The sequence below is a fragment of the Quercus lobata genome, chromosome 5 (genome assembly GCF_001633185.2).
Source record: "Quercus lobata isolate SW786 chromosome 5, ValleyOak3.0 Primary Assembly, whole genome shotgun sequence".
Taxonomy (NCBI): Eukaryota; Viridiplantae; Streptophyta; class Magnoliopsida; order Fagales; family Fagaceae; genus Quercus; species Quercus lobata.
The window spans coordinates 88,937,057-88,955,442 of NC_044908.1; the positions used below are offsets into that span (position 1 = coordinate 88,937,057).

At 36.3% G+C, this 18,386-nt stretch overlaps 1 pseudogene; it reads left to right on the plus strand.

Moving 5' to 3' along the window:
- The window catches only part of LOC115991436, a 13,748-nt pseudogene extending 1,095 nt beyond the window's left edge, over positions 1–12,653 (plus strand).
- Positions 12,654–18,386: the final 5,733 nt, after the last annotated feature.

Consider the following 18,386-nt stretch of genomic DNA (forward strand, 5'->3'; position numbering starts at 1 on the left):
AAACCCTAAACCCTAAACCCTAAACCCTAAACCCTAAACCCTAAACCCTAAACCCTAAACCCTAAACCCTAAACCCTAAACCCTAAACCCTAAACCCTAAACCCTAAACCCTAAACCCTAAACCCTAAACCCTAAACCCTAAACCCTAAACCCTAAACCCTAAACCCTAAACCCTAAACCCTAAACCCTAAAACCTAAACCCTAAAACCTAAACCCTAAACCTAAACCCTAAACCTAAACCCTAAAACCCTTAAACCCTAAACCCTAAAACCTAAACCCTAAAACCCTAAAAAACCCTAAACCCTAAACCTAAACCCTAAACCTAAACCCTAAAACCCTAAAACCCTAAACCTAAACCCTAACCCTAAACCCTAAACCCTAAACCCTTAAACCCTAAACCCTAAACCCTAAACCCTAACCCTAAACCCTAAACCCTAACCCTAACCCTAAACCCTAAAAACCCTAAACCCTAAACCCTTAAACCCTAAACCCTTAAACCCTAAAACCCTAAACCCTAAACCCTAAACCCTAAAACCCTAAACCCTAAACCCTAAACCCTAAACCCTAAACCCTAAACCCTAAACCCTAAAACCCTAAAACCCTAAACCCTAAACCCTAAACCCTAAACCCTAAACCCTAAACTCTAAACCCTAAACCCTAAACCCTACTATTGGAGCTGGACGCTCTGCTGCTGCACTCATCCAGGTTATTCAATTCTTATTATAAGCATTCTGCCCCCCACTCCTCTCTCAATATTACTTTATCCAAATAGTGGCTGTGTATATTGACTGGGACTTGAAACCTATTATTGCACAGGCTGCTACTAGGAGCTGTTTCTATGCTAGTTTTTGCTGCTGAAAGGAACTTTGCTGAGGTGAAACATAGTTTTTTCCCCTCTTCTTAAATTTAACTTTCTTTCAGGATGCATGGAAAGCTTATAACTTCTTTTTACTGGCATGGAATTGGATTTGCAGTACAAATGCCACATCTATTTTGCTGATACTAGAATGTGACTTTAATGTGCTTTTCAAATTGGTCCATCATACCTCTTTTCTGAGGGTAGTTATTCACTGTAGGTAATTGCCAAGGGTGAAGCTCAAGGAATGTTGAGCAACTTTATTGGTATCATGCTTGGAATAGGATTGGCTAACAACATAGGCTCCTCTACATCTCTTGCCCTTGCTTCTTTCAGTGTGGTGACTTGGATTCACATGTTCTGCAATCTGAAATCATATCAATGAATTCAACTCAAAACTTTAAACCCTTATCGTGCAAGTAATTCTCTTGCTCTCTCTCTCAATTTTTTATTAGACGAAATTGTTGTCATTGTGATCTCCTTAATGTGGTAATTGGAATGAATTAGTTTATTGTGGGTGAAGAAAGGTCAATTCATGAGTTGAAGCTCTTCTTCTTTTAGACTTTGTTTGAATGGGCAAATGCTTTGGGTGTTGTTAATTTCATTTCTCTTCCTGATATGATGGATTTTTGTACTTCCATTCCTGTTTAGTTTTTTTTTTTTTTTTTGGGGGGGGGGGGGGGGGCCTTTTAGCACACTGCCTGTGTGCCTTGTTTTTATTTTTTCGTAATATTGATTTTCAATGAAGTTTATTACTTATATAAAAAAAAAAGTTTATTGCGGATGATACTAACTATAACGTTCACATCATTTATACTTTGAAAACTAGAATTGGGTTGTTTTTATGTGCATAAAGCAGTTAGACAAGTGTCACATAATAGGCCTTCATAATGATTTAGAAAAGGAGCATGTGGTACATTACAATCATACAGAGGGATTGCATGGAGTTGAGAGAAGCACTAGTGGGCCTATTCAATTGCAATGCAGAACTGCCAATTCTATTGTTATATAATTGGATAAAGTAGATAGGGCTTATGGGAGGTGTCAGAACATGTTCAATGTTCCCACTCCTTACTATAACATGGCATTAGGTAGGGCCTTTGAAATTTGGGTTTGACTTTTCTAAGTTTTTTCTCAAGTTGCACCCAGCCAAACCGCACCCAGAGTTGGGGGATAAAATCATTGATTACCACGTAAGCATTATCAACATAAAGCAGAAAAAAGTCATGTACACTGTTTTTGATCCAAATCTTTGACCTCATAAAAGCATATTTCTCTCTGCTCCCTCTAATTGGCTTTCTCTTCTTTGTGTTGTTCATCTTCTTTAGTCCCTTGTCCCCTTACCATTGAACTAGATGACATCTTAGAGGTTTGCTGCCATTACATTGTTGATATCTACTGTTGACACAAGTGTGCTACCAGTTCGGCAGTGATTATTTGGAATGGTCGAAAGTTGCTTATTTAACAAAGTGAAAGCTCCATCTATTTTTGTCCATATCAAGGAGTAATTTAGACACTTCTTATGAACATTATCATGATGAATTTTATAATTATTGTTGGGGAAATATAGTTCATTGTACAATGGCCAACTTGTCTTTAATTTTAATTGTCTTATCAGGTTTGGTCTTTAGTGAATATCTCCTTAGTGGTCAAGCACCTCCAATCAAAGAAGTCAATGATGAGGAACCACTTTTCCCAGCTCTACCATTTTTAAATGTAAAATCCTCATACAAAGTGAGTAACTTCTGCACTTCCTCTATGTGGCCTCCGATTCTTCTAACGTGGGAAAATATAAGTGTTGAACTTGAGAAATTCTTTTTGACTTTTGGATAGGTTAATTGCACTTGGCTGTATCTTGTGTGATATATATTTTTAATTGATAATAATGAAAGTTCATTAATCAAAATATTCAGTTTCACCAAAAGTGTACATGGATAGCAGTACATCAAGCTCGTAAATTACAATGATCAAGCATATCTAAAAAGTTAGAACATGAAGAAGAATTAAAAACAGAACTTCAATCCAGCAAAGAGTGGAAAAGGAAAGATTTAATCTCGAGAATAAACCATTCCTTTCCCTCAAAGCATCTAGTTTTCCTTTCTCGCCAAATATGCCATAAAACGCGGGACAGCCCTCCACAAATATATGTTTTGATGTCTACCGAAAGGGCCATGCCAAGCTAAAAATAAGTCAGTAACACTTTGTGGCATAACCCAAAGAACTCCAAAAAGGGCCCACACCATAGACCGTAGCTCAAAAGCAATGGGACAATGAAGAAGAAGATGATTTACCGATTCGCCGCTCCTTTTACACATATAACACCAATCCATAACTGGGACTCCCTTATCCCATAATCTATCAAGAGTCAAAATCTTACCAAAAGCAGCAGTCCACTTCAAGAAAGAAACTTTAGGAGGGATTTATGAGTGCCACACATGTTTCCAAGGAAAAAGAGTGTCAGGGGTCGAGGAGAAGGATAAGTAGCTCACTAACCTTAAAACCTTACAAAGTTTGTCATGTCCCTCACTAGTAAGAGGCATAGAATAAATAAGGTCCAAAAAAGAAGTTAAATGTTCCATCTCCTAATCTTGGACAGCTCTACAAAATTGAAGATCCTAGTGAAGCCTTTGATTAGGAAAAAGCATGACATCTGCAAGAGAAGATTCCTTGTTACAACTAATGCTATAGAGTTCTAGAAATGCCTCTCGAAGAGTTCAGCCCCCACACCACAAATGATGCCAAAACCTAACTCTATTACTAGTACCAACCTCGAAAATGATGGATTTAGAAAAAGTTGGCCAGCTTTGTCTTATGGTTCTCCAAAGACTAACACCGTAAGTATTTGTTTCTCCTTTTGTACACCAACCACCCCAATTATTTTCATACTTAATCTCAATAACCCGCCACTATTCATGTATTGTCTCCGTACCATACCTCCACAACCATTTACCTAACAAAGCTTGATTAAAAATTCTCAATTCCAAACACCCAAACCACTAGACTTCAGAGGGCTATAAACCTGAGCCCACTTAATCAGACGGAATTTAGGGGACTCATCAATACCACTCCATAAAAAATCCCGCTGGAGCTTCTCAATATGATTAGCAATATCCACCAGAATAGGAAAGAGGGATAGGAAACAAGTTGGCAAGGTTGAGAGTGCTTTTGATTAAAGTAACCTTACCAGCATTTGATAAATATAAACGCTTCCAACTTGTTGGTCTTCGCTCAAGTTTTTCAAGAATAGAGTTCCAAATTGCCTATCCTTGAATTTAGCGCCCAATGGAAGCCCCAAATATGTCATTGGTAGTGAGGACTGCCTACAACCCAATAGGGCCACAAGCTCCCCCATATTGGACACCTCTCCAACTGGAACCAATTTTGATATAGCCAGATTAATATGCAACTGAGACTGCCTCAAAGGAAGATAAAATCTCTCTCAATTTATCTATCTGACCAGGAATAGCATCATAGAAAATTAAGGTATCATTCGCAAAAAGAAGATGAGACAACATATGTGATATTCCAGGAGATATGTTTTGTTTTCATTGGAACTTTATATGTGAAAGCATTTTTTTTTTTTTTTTTTTGTTAAGTAATAATATTTTAAACTCCAAAGTTTTAGGACTAAAAATTGGTTATTGTTGTAGTAGTTAGTTTTTTATTCAGGGGAAAAACAGTAAGTTTTGCAATCCCTATGAATTAAGGATATTGGTAATTGACTTGAGTCTAGAATATTCTATGAGATTTTAAGTATCTTATGTTTATTTCCTTTGAGTCCAATTTAGTTTTTATTTTTGATAAGTAAATAAAAATTTTATTGAAAAAAGATTACTGCATTTATATGAAAAATGAATGCAAAGGAGTATAGGTAATTACAAATAAGAGAAATATATATAGCAAGGCAACGACTCTACAAAATTAGTGATGGACTTGGAAAGACAGTTTGAGAAAGAGGAATACTTCACAGCAATTAAAAGTATGAATGGAGACAACGCACTGGGCTTGAATGGATTTTCTTTGGCCTTCCTCTAGGTTTGCTGGTACATTTTTAAAGAAGATATCATGCATGTATTCAACATTTCCATACGCGCAATATACAATTGAAAAAGCCAAATTGCTACTTTTATTGCTCTTATTCCTAAAAAGGCTGGGGCGTTAGATTTGAAGGACTATTGACTTATTAGTATGGTTGGAAGTGTTTAAAAAATTATGGCTAAGGTGCTAGCAGATAGACTGAAATTGGTGTTGGGGGAGCTTCTATCAGAATCTCAAAATGTGTTTATCAAGGGGAGACAGATTCCAGATTCTATTCTTATTGCGAATGAATGTGTTGACAATAGACTCAAATTTGGCATTCTAGGGGTATTTATCTAAGTTGGATCCAGAGAAGGTATGTGACCATGTCGATTGGAAATATTTGGTACATATGTTGGAATGATGGAGAAGCTAGATCCATTTTTGTGTTTCCACTGTTAAATTTTCTATCCTTGTTAATGGTAGCTTAGGTGGATTTTTTTAATTATTTATTTTATTTATGGTTCACTAGGCCTTTGGCAAGGCAATTTGTTGTTGCCTCTTTTATGTGTGATAGTGATAGATGCTTTGAGTAGATTGATCTCAAAGACAGTAGATGTACACTATATGAGTAGCTAGGTTTACTATGGGGGGCAAAATAAATGACCTGCTGATATTATGGAGTTCCCTGGACCAACCTGGCTATTTAAAATGTGTTTTATTGTGTTTTGAAGTAGCATCTAAACTAAAAATGAACTTAGGTAAGTTTGAGATGGTTCTTGTTAGAGAGCTTCCATATACTGATTACTTAAAAAAAAAAAAAAGGTTCCAGAGATTGAAGCCTTGGTTGATATTCTTGGTTGCAAGATATCTAACATGCCTATAAAATATCTCAGCTTTCAATTGGGGGCTAAATATAAGTCCAATGTGACATGGAGATAGTTCTTGTTGGAGAGGTTTTAGAGATTGAAGCCTCAGTTGATATTCTTGGTTGCAAGATATCTCACTTGCCTCTGAAATATTTGGGCATGCAATTAGGGGCTAAATATCACTCCAATGCGTTATGGCAATGGTTCTTTTTGGAGAGTGATAAATTACTGATTCTCCCCAAAGTTTAAGCTTTTAGGACATGGTAAATTTAATCATTTAACCATATTTTTAACACTACCCCCAACATGTGGCCCTAAACTATCCCTTTAACAACTGGGGCCCAACATGTGGAATTTTAATATTTTAAATGGGAGGTAGAGTAATGCTAGGGATCAAACTTAGGATTTCTTGTTTTGATACCATGATAAATTACTGCTTCTCTCAAAAACTTAAACTCCTAGAAAATGGTGAATATTATCATTTAACCATAATAAAGTGGTTCCAAAGGTTGAAGCCTTGGTTGATATTCTTGGTTGTAAGATATCTAACTTGCCTATGAAATATCTGGGCTTACAATTGGAGGGCTAAATTTAAGTCCAATGTGATATTGATCTGTTTTAAGAGAAGATGGAAAGGGGTTTATTAGGGTAGAATAAGATTTATTTATTGATGGGAGGGAGAATCACTTTTTTTAGGAACCTAGCGGTTGAATAAATGGAAATGTGATTACAAGTAGGTATTTATAGAATCATAAAACTATTCAATTGGCCCACATGACCTTATTTTGATGTTTTTATTATTCCCCATGTGCACTAATAATTCCAACATTTGTTAAATGTGATTAACATGTTTGGAGTTGTAACTAACTAACCAACTAACTAAATGCGACATTACAACAATTATTATCTATATACGTATAGGAGTTTCTAACACTTTGATTAAGAATACTCTTTTTAGCTTATCATCGAATTTCCTTTCTTTGTTTCCCCTGCTTGTTATTGTTGCATGTTGCGGTGAAAAGTTGCAATGGAATTTTGTTGTGTATTATTTCAAATTCCATTCGGTAAATTGGAAGAAAATATACAAACTAGTTCAAAGTGGAAGTTTGGGCATCAGATGCTTGACGCACTTCAATCAAGCTTTATTGGGGAAATACTTTTAGAGTTATGCAATGGAAATAGAAGCTTTGTGGCAAATCGGGATGGTTGGTCCTTAGGGGTGGTGATTAATGAACCACTTGGTGTTAGCCTTTGGAAACATATTAGTAGCGAATGAAAAAAAATTTCAAGGATTATTACATTTGTTGTTGGCAGTGGTATTGGAATTTGTTTTTGGCATGATTCTTGGTGTTGGGGCATGATACTTAAGGATGCCTTTCTGGATCTATTCCGTATAGCATGAGCTAAAGAGGCCTCTATGGCTCAATGTATGTGTTGGAACAATGGGGATGTTCATTGGGATATTTTGTTGATTGGGAGTTGGAAGTTCTTTGATCTTTTTTTTTTTATCTTCCTCGTTCCATTAATATCAAGAGGAATAGAGAAGACTGCATATTTTGAACTTCTACTAGAAGTAGCACTTTTGAGGTAAAATTCTTTTATAAGGTTCTTTCTACTAGAGGCTCTCAATCCTTTCCTTGGAATAGTATTTGGAAGGTAAAGGCTCGCATAAAAGAAGGTTTATTTATTTATTATTTTTATTTATAAATTTAATTTAATTTAATTTTTTTTGTGACGTGAACAATAGCTAGGGGAAAAATTCTTATGATGGATAATCTTTGTAAGAGTAGTATTTTTACAGTGGATTGGTGATGTATGTACAAGAGAAGTGGAAAGTTTATAGATCATCTTCTCCTTCATGTGCGCATAATCTATGGTCACTAGTGTTATGATCAAGTTGCAACTCCTGCTCATTTAAGGATGCTCAGACATCCCTAGATCATTTGAAATCAATTTGAAATCCTCTTTGATTCGTACCTTGTTTGAGTGGTCTAGGGCTTGGGGCTTTACACTTTATACTTTTGCTATTGAGTTTTGTTAAATTACCAATTCTTCCAAAACCTTAAGTTGTTAGGAAATTGTAAATTTAATCACTTAACCATAATTCTAACACTCTCTCTCACATGTGGGTCTAAACTTCCCCTTAATAAGTGAGAGCCCAACATATGGGATTTTTAACATTTTAAATGGGAGGTAGAGTAAATACATGGATCTAGTTTAGGATCTCCTGCTCTAATACCATGTTAAATTACCAATTGCCTCAAAAGTTTAAACAATTAGGAAATGGTGAATTTAATCACTTAACCGTAATTCTAACAAGTTTCATAGTTCTCTTAGCTTTTCTATTTGAGTTTTTTGCTAGATACTTTGCGTTCATCATTGTGAACATGAAGTAATTAAATTTTTAATAAAACTTTCTACTTATATAAAAAAGGGTCTTATGTTTGTTAGAGATACATTGGGTTGTGCCTAAAATGGTCTTGGATTTGTTGGAGTGTTGGAGAGGAGGTTTTGGAAGATATTATGTTGTTGATATTTGGGCATGCTATTTGTTTGTGCGTTATGTGGACTATTTAGAGAGCACAACAATGGCATGTTTGAAGGGAAAGATTGATCATCTTTGGGGTTATAATTGTTGTTATTACATTCTATGTATGATTGGATGGCTGCCCTAAGTATCCATTCTTTTTCTAGTATGTAGGAATTTTTTGGATGTGTTTTTTCAGATGATTTTATTGACACTACGATGATTTTAAGTAGTCATTCATTTTCTAATATGCTGGGATTCTTTAAGGAATGTTACCATTCTGAGCTTTCCTATCTTTTAATAAAACATTTTACTTATATATAAAAAAGATTTTATTAGCAACCCTTGTAAATTTCCTGTGTACATGGGTTGTGATGTTTCTATTTTTTGAATGAAAAGTTTCAGTTAGTTATATACGAAAAACCCCCACGCAGTTCTCATACACTTTCTAAAACTTCAAGTTTTCAAAGCCTATGGAGGTTTCTTTGGGGGGATATTTTTTCCTCCTTTTGGACATACATACCACCTAAATGAAATTATGATTGTATTACAAAAAGTTTTAAGTACATAACAATTATTATTATCTTTTCTTGTACGCTATAATTTATCTCTTGTATGTGCATTCTCCTTGTAGTTATTGTATTTATTATTTCCATTAGTTTCCTCTTAAATACCATATGTTTCAAGTGACATACAAAGGGTAGTGTTTGTTGCAGAGTGTGTATTTACAGACAGTATGCAAACAACAAAAATCTTTTCAAGTTTGAAATTGTGACTTAAGGTCATGATTTCTGTTGTTGCACGCAATGTGTGTATGTACGCATTGTGTGCAAAAGAATTATCGTTATACAATTCCTATTTATCCTTATTTTACCCTTGCCCGTCCATCAAAGTGCGAGAACCCTTGCCCAAATTTCTATTATACTCAGGCTCTGATGTAGCGTGACACTGATAAGGAACTTCCAACCTAATCCCCCACTTCTCTCTGCATTTAGAGTCCAATGTAGTGTGTTGCTAATAGGAGATCCTCCCAACTTGTATGTGTAAAGGATCCATTCTTGATGAGTGTTAGATTTTATGCTAGCTGTCAACTTACCTCTTCATTTTTTTTTTTTTTTTTTTGGGGGTTTGAGACTGATTTTGAAGAAAATACACCAGACTAAGCACTGATAAAGACATAAATTAATGATGCAAAATAACTTATACTCCCTCCGTCCCACTTTGTTTGTCTTGTTTGAAAAGTCAAACTTTTTAAGGGAACATCATTTATTGTTTTGTCTACCTTTTAAAAATGTATAAGTTTCCAAAACTACCCTTAAATAAATTTATCAAAAACTTGAATTATTAATAAAATAGGGATATAATAGGAATATTAGTAAATTAATGACTTTTATTTTAGAAACAGGACAATATTTTGGGATATCCCAAAATAGAATAGAGGACAAACAAAGTGGGACAGAAGGAGTATTTTGCATATGATGCAGCAAATTAATGATGCCTATATTTCTGATTTCTAGAAAATTGTATTCTTTGGTTAACTAGGCAATGTAAGGTAGGATAGATGTATAAAAATGTATGTAATAGTTGCCACTGAGCTCTAGCTCAAATGATAGTTCTTTCTACCATAATAATGGAGGGTAAGGTCATAGATTCAAGATCCATTGGGCGCATGTGTAACATATTAATAAAAAAAATAACGTTTTTAATAGTTGCCGCATTGTCTGATTTTTGTGCATCATATTTCATGGATTTTCTCCTTAGGCACAACCAACTGTATTATCTTCCAAGGCAAAGGATGCAGCTGCTGAAAGTGAGCATCGGCTGCATTTAGGATCTAAGCTCAGTGATGTTGTCAGCAAAAAGGAGGATTTACTTGCACTGTTCGATTTGTATAGAAATGAAGGCTACATCTTGGCTGAGCACAAAGCAATTTTCTATGTAAGTTAACCGTTCCCTTGATTTTCAAATCTTCATTTTCTCTTTATGTTTTTATTTATTTATTTAGGGTAAAGTATTATTTTGGTCCCTAAACTTTTATAAAAATTTTTTTGTTTTTTCCGTTCCTAAACTTTTAAAAATATGTTTTTCATCCCTAAACTTTGCAAAACGTTTTACTTTAAATCTTTCTGTCTAAATCCGTTAGTTTATATTGTATGTGGCCTAACGGAATGTTGACAGGGTATCTGACTTGGACTAAGCAATTTATTTTAAAAATTATGGACACATGTCACATAATGATTAAAAAATTTTGGTGAGACAAAAGTTACCCCACTCCTAACCCAGTTGTGCTACGTTAACTCAAAATGCCAAAAACTGAAACCCCAACACCCAAAGACGTCACAGTCCCGCCCTCAACTGGCGACCCAGAACCAGCGACGGAGTGTTCTCCGTTTAAATAGTGCTAAGTCTAATCTCTCTCTCTCTCTCTCTCTCATCCTCTCCCTTTCTCTGGTGCTTTGGTCTCTTTGGGAGTTGGAAGCTCGTTTTAAAAGATAAAACTTTGAACAGAAGCAGCTTTGGAATTATGGCACAAAGGAGTCATTGCCATCATCAACTTCTAGGGATCCTTCTGAAAAGCAGTGTTGGGTACTTTTTTTCCCTCTCACTATCCCTCTCTCCTACCGGTGACTCTATCCAGATCTGAAACTGGGTACTTTTTTCCCCTCACTATCCTTCTCTCCTTTTGGCAACGGGTTGTTTGTGTACAGGTAATCCAGAGGAAAGATCGGCAATCTTCATGTTGGGCCGCACTTTACACTACTGCACCACCCACATAGAGAAAAGACTTCCTGGTGAACAAAAAAAAAAAAAAAAATTTATTATTATTTTGATATAAAAAAATGAAGGGCTTATGTGTTTTGGGTTTATTTGAAATTAATATTCGTTGTGTTTGTTTATAAAGTTATGATGCCAAGGAATGAATTGTTTGTTCTTTAAAACTCCACATTTGGTTGGAGATTTTCTTTCATATGTAATATGTTTTGTCTGGTTCTTGGGACAAAGAACATGGGTTCCATGAGGGTGGGATTGTGACATCTCTGGGTGTTGGGTTTCAGTTTTTGGGCATTTTGAGTTGACGCAACATGACTTGGTTTAGGAGTGGGGTAATTTTGTCCCACCGAAATTTTTAATCCACGTGTGCCATATGTCCATAATTTTAAAATAAATTGGTTTGGTCCAAGTCAACATTCTGTTAGGCCACTTAGGATATAAACTAATGGATTTAGACGGAAAGACATAAAGTAAAATGTTTTGCAAAATTTAGGGACAGAATACAAACTTTTAAAAATATAGGGATGAAAAATAAACTTTTGGTAAAGTTTAGGGACCAAAATAATATTTTACCCATTTATTTATTATTTTTTAAATTAATTTATTTTTGTGTTTTGGGTTGCCACCCAAGAGGGGGTGGGCCAGTGGGGGTTGCGCATTCTCTGCACCTGTATGGTTATTGTGTGTCTTTATCTAATTTTTTGTTTTGTCGTTATAATTGCCATGCCTTTTTTTTTTTTTTTTTTTTTTTTAATTGAATTCTTGTAGTACTTGTCACCTTGGCCAGGCACACGCAACAATGCACGTGAGGCCAACATTTGCCTCTCAAGCCCTTGCATCTCTTGCAAGTTTGGGGGTTTAGGGCCAAATCACTACTCAGTCCTTGTGGATTTTTCTTTGACATACCATTTCACCTTCTAAATGTCTAAACCATAAATATATATATATATATATATATATATATATATTTGCATACTTCCTCTCAAGGATAGCCTAATAATTCAAGAATTGAAATGAGTATTCAGAAGTATTAAAAAAAAAAAAGAACTGTTTTTGACACCTGATAAATTCCATTATGATAATAAACCAATTGTTTAAGGGGGGAAAAAAACAAAAACTGAGACTGAAAAAATTAATACAGGCCAATGGTAGCATTGACTTTTGGTTTCCCTTAGGTGCATATATGAATGAATAGAAGACAGTAAACAAACTTTGGTGTCTGTTGCCCTTATTTGTGATGCGTGATTTGGGTACACGATGGCAAACTAACTATTACTATTTACTATTTCTTTTTGGGTTGTAATTGAAATATTGGGATGGATCAGGTGGTGCTAAAAGAAAGTTCCTCACCTTATGACATGCTCAAGGCATTGTTCCATATCAATTATCTGTACTGGTTGGAGAAAAATGCTGGATTTGAAGCAAGAAGTGTTTCTAATGACTGCAGATATGGAGGGAGGCTGCAAATATCTCTAGAGTATGTGCAAAGGGAGTTCAATCATGTTAAAAGGGATGGGGAGTCAATGGGTTGGGTCACAGATGGGCTTGTAGCAAGGCCTTTACCTACCAGGATTCGTCTAGGGCATGTGGCCTCTTCAATTGCTTCTTGATATCACATATGATATCACATATGGATCATAATTTCCCTCTGCAATCGCTCATACAGCTTTCAAGATTACAAGCAAATGGGAAAATAAATTATATTTCAGGTCACTGTGGGACTCAACTCTGTTGCCTTTTTACTCATTCCTTGCTGCAAGTACATACACGTCCAAGTTCTCAAACAGTGAAAACTTTGCAAAGCCTTGGGGGGTCACCTAATGTGACATTGAAATAAGACAGAGCATACACTAGATAGTTGATACAACCATCGTCTATGATTGATCACATGATGGGGAAGCACATAATATAATTTGGTGGGTGGCACTTGCTCAGGCATGGTTTTTTTAGAAACTATTGATTCTTACAATGGATGTCTTGTCGTTGGCATCATCATTCACAATATTAATTCCTCGTAGTGCACTTTGTTTTGCGATCTTATGAAGTCCACTCTGTCCTTTCATGGAATTCTAAGAAGGTGCCTATAGGAATACAAAGTGGATCTTTTATTCTTTGTAGAAGTGCACAGCCCTAATTCACAGTTGGATTGAATTTATTTGGGTGATGATTTCCTCCAGCCATACATAGATGAGTACAGTGATGGATTGGATCACTTTGAAATTTTTGTTAGAGCATCTCATTTGCTTTAATACCGGTTTAAAACTTGCACCTAGAAGCAAGCATATTTAACTGGGTCCAATATGTTATTAAAATAGGTCATACTCAATGCACAAAGCTTGTGGGTATGTAGGATATGGAAGAGGTGATTGTTTGGTAATCTAATACAGTTCATTTTTAAAGTTAGATATTTACTAGTGCTTATGTTGTATGATAAGTAGTTCATTTCACTTGTAATAGAAAGTTGATAGATTGGTAGTGATAAGAGCAATAGCCTATCAGTCAGTTTTTTTTTTTTTTTTGGTCCCCCAGTTAGAGAAGTTTGTTTGGCTTTGGCCAATCACATGGCAGCCACATGTTAGGTTTTTGTAACTAACTCAGCTTATGTAACTATAAATAATCAAGGCTGCCCTCATTGTAACTAGTTGAATTTGAATTCAAGAAATCTCTACCTGTGAGGTATTATTCCAAGAGTGTCTCTTGAAGAGCTACTTTATTGATACAAGATTGATAATTGCTGTCAGTTAATTTAGATAGAGTAGTTCTAGGACAATTAGTTAATTCAGTTACCGGGGACTCACTACTATATTTAATTCATTGTTAATTACTTCATCATTGGTGGTTTAGTTAGTTACTGAATGTGAGTTGTAATCATTGTGTTAGTTAGGCATGGTACCAATGATTGTATAAATACACGTTTGTTCCTAGTACTGAATCAAGTAATAAGAAACCAGTTACTCTCTTATTCTCTTCCTTTTTCCCCAAACTTCTTGGAGGCTAGCTATCCTTGAACTCAGCTATTCCGTATTAGATCTTGGATCTTATCAATTAGTATCAGAGCCGGCTGTATCCATGCAATTTGTACATTTTACCATGACTAAAACACGACGACTGAAACATAACCTTCTGCCATTGTTAATGATACAATAGCTTCCCTTAAATCCACCTCAGATTAGCACACCAAAGACCTACAAGAAATCCATAAAATCACTAGCATTCACACACGTACCTTGAAATGAGTCAGCAATTGGTCACCATTCTGCAAAAGTTGAATGCTGCAGAAAATAGAGAACCAAACCTTGAGAATTCACACACCCCAGGAAATCATACCAACCACAACTTGATTCCAAACTTGTCAGGACCTATGAAACTTGAATTTCCAAGATTCTTTGGAGAAGAGCCCACTTCCTGGATTTACAAAGTAAACCAGTACTTCACGTACTATAATATACTAGACAATGAGAAGTTGATGATGGCCGTCTCTTTTTTGATTTTTCTCGGGAAACAAACGGGAAGCTAGTAATACAAAGAGTTAATTAATAAATGATGAGTGCAAAAAAAAAAAAAAAAGAAGAAGGAACAGTGACATTAATGGCAGTTATGGACTAGGTTTAACGGAATCCTGCATTGACAAAAATTGAAAGTTAGATGACTGAATTGACAAAATTGAAAGTTAGAGGAATGAAATGAAAAAAAGTGAAAGTTAAAGGGTCAGTTTTGCATTTTTGCCACAAAAAAAGAACGAAGAAGAAGAAGCAACAACAATTGGGGAAAAGTTGATCCACAACATGTTATCATTCAAAAACGATTGGCAACATTGTGGTGAGTGGTGTGATAGCAATGATTGGTTTTTGGTTTCTTTTTCTTTTTTTTCTTTTTTTTTCCCATTTTTTTATACCGGCCCGGATTTGATTTACCGGCCGAAATGACCGATATTCACCGGTAAGACCCGTATAGTCCGGTATTTTGGGCGGTACGAATCGATGTTGTCTCTGTACCATTTGACTTACTAGTAAGATATATTCCGACTGTACCGGCCGGTATGGTACGGTATTCACTCCATTGATATAATATCTTCCCGATTAAAATCCTAATAGCCTAATAAACTACTAGACTTAAAATATAAAAATTCAATTGATTTGCAAACATAAATAATATTAAATAAAAATTTTCTTGTGTCTTCTACATCATTCTCCTCTGGTTGGAGAAAACTCGACCTTGAGTTTTAAAGCATTGAAGGATTAGGATGCTGACAAGTAACACTTGCTTAAAGTCTGGAATCATCTTAGGGAGCACAAAGAAAAGAAAAATGTTGAATTCCCCCATGTCAAACTCTTTTGGAATAACAAAATCAATGTGTGGAATCAGGAAAATCTTATCTTGAACCATTAGAAGCACCATGTTATCCACGTTTTTTAGGAACCTCAATTGCATCGTATCATTTACACATGTACTGTGACTATTGTAGCAGGTAGTTTAGTTACCAATTGGTTGATTGGTTGATTAGGACTTAGGAGTTAGTTAGGCAAGTGGTTACTTAGCTAACTAACTTTCTATTAGTTGTTAAGAAAGGACTACCTATCGGTAGGGCTGTCCACACCCACCCGTGACTCGCAAAACTCGTCTGATCTAGAGCCACCTGAACCGAAACTGTCCGACCTGAGGAGAGAGGTGGTCGGCGGCGGGTCTCAGAAGTTTAAAACCGATGCCAAAGGGTCGGGTGGCGAATCTCGTTCTCCAAAATCCAAGCCACCCTATCCGTCCGGCTAAAGGCCAGATCTACCTCCAATTCGACGAAAATATACTGATTTTCGATTAGATCCAACGAATATATTGTGGTTTTTGGTCAGATCTCCTCGTTTTTGCTCATATTTTAGCTACGATTTACTGGGTTTTGCTCAAATATGGCACAGATCTGGTGAGTTTTTCTTAAATCCAACAAAGATCTGGTAATTTTTTGCTAAGATCTGATGGGTTTTCCTCAAATCTGGCAAAGATGTGGTGTTATTTTGCTTAGATCTAGTTGTTTTGCTCAAATCTGGCTAAAAAAACATGTAGTTACTGCCAATTTGAACCTCCGGCGTCATCTTTTCAACTTTGACTGACTTGATCATCGACCAACCAAGTCCGATCCGACTTGACCCGTGGGTTTTTGCGGTGCGGTGGGTCTTCTTGTCCGAAACCTGATGTCATCGGGTCAGTCGTGGGTTGGGCATAAACTCGAACCAGACCGACCCTTGGACACCCCTACCTACCAGTATGAAAGGATAAGAACTAAATGTATATTTCATTGATGAATAACATCATTAGACAATCTTTTCTCTCTCTCTCTCTCTCTCTCTCTCTCTCTCTCTCTCTCTCTCTCTCTCTCTCTCTCTCTCTGGAGGCCTAGGTCCCCTTGAAGTGAACTACTCAATTCTCTCTTCCCCAATTCCATAATCAGATTCTCAACATTTGGTATCAGAGCCAACCACCACTTCGAGTAATCGGACGTAGTTCATTAAATATGTGATCAAATAAGTTGTGGTTTTGTGGTAGGTCATTAAGTATAGGATCAAATGAGTTGCAGCTTTATGGTCGAATCCTGGAGGGGGCAACTTAGAGGCTAGATTAAAATGAATGATAGTTGAGTGGAGATGCCAAAAGAGAAAAGGCTACCATCGGGTCAGTGTCGCTAGAGTGAGTCGTTGTAGACATCAGCTACAGAGCGTGGTGGTATGTTTATAAGCTCTTGGACATCCTCCCCTTGTAAGCCAATTTTCAAGGGTGAGTTCTACCTATGAGTTTGTAACAACGTTCTCCACTTTAGCAAATTGTTTGTCTTCACGCACCATGGAAGGTTGATCAAAAGCAGATTCACATCATGTGCACCCTCTAACATAATACTCTCTTTAGAAACCATCTCTTCACTTTTCTGCTCTTCAATAGGTTCATTTCCTTGATCACATGTTAAAGCAACCCTTGTCGAGGCATGTACGTCTTTGTCAACATTAAGCTTTGGTGTTACTTGATGTTTCTCCATTACCAAGACCTCATCATCAATGTTGTCTTATATGGGGCAGCAATAATTTCTTCTTCTTCTTCTTCTTCTTCCTTTTTTTTTTTTTTTCTATAGGTAATCAAAGATTTATTTCATAAAAAGGACATCATGTTCACAATGGTGAACACTTAGACCTTAAAACGAATACAAGTACCTCAGGAAGAGATACGAATAGAAAAAATAATTCGAAAATGGAAATACATTGTGTAAAACCCCAAATTTTACTCCACATAAATAAGGTCCCAACTAGCATGGGCTTTGAAATATCTATTGATCTCACAATATCTTCAAAAGTACGATTATTACACTCCCACCAAATTAACCACATCAAACCAGCTGGAACCATATTCCAAATATTAGAGGAATGCTTCCCCGGCCAATTCCACCAGCCAAATAGAAGGGAGGCTACTGTCTTCGGCATCACCCACTGGATTCCAAATATAAAAAAAAACTTCACTCCACAAGGCATAGGCCAACTTACAATGGAGTAGAAGATGATTCACAGTTTCCTCATCACATCGGCACATGCAATACCAATTAACCAGTGGTAATTGCCTTAGAACCAGATTATCAATGGTAAGAATACTTCCTCTAGCTGTTGTCCATAAAAAGAAAGACACCCTTTTAGGTACCTTTGTACTCCAAATGCACTTCCAGGGAAAGGGGATGGTAGAAGAGCCATCCGGATCAGCTAGCAAGTTATAGTAAGAGTGAACATCAAAGACACCAGAACGATTCAACTTCTAAGTCAACTTATCATCTCTCTCACCCTTTGGCATATTAGAATAAAGATGCTTAAGCAGAGAACATGCTCTCTCTACCTTCCTTTCATGAAAAGCTCGACAGAACTGTAAATTCCAGCTTCTATTACCCCCTTCTAAATTAGAAACAACCAAATCAGAAATCCAAGCTTCTTTGGAAATAGCACAAGCAAACAAATCTGGATAGAGATCCTTTAGAGGGATAGGCCCACTCCAATGGTTATAGCAAAAACGAATATGATGACCTTCCCCCATAGCATACTCCACCTATCTAAAGAAACTCTTAGCTCCTGCTCTAATATTATTCCATAGTCCACAGCCATGGGTCCTTTGAACATCCCTAGCACACCAACCTCCACTATCCACTCCATATTTGGTTGCTATAACCTGACGCCATAGCTTGTGATCTTCTTTCCCAAAGTGCCATAACCATTTACCAAGCAAGGCTTGATTAAACAACCCCACCCTCCTTATCCCCAAACCACCTTCCTCCATCGATAAACAAACTTTCTCCCACGTGACTAAAGAATATTTAAAGACCTCATCA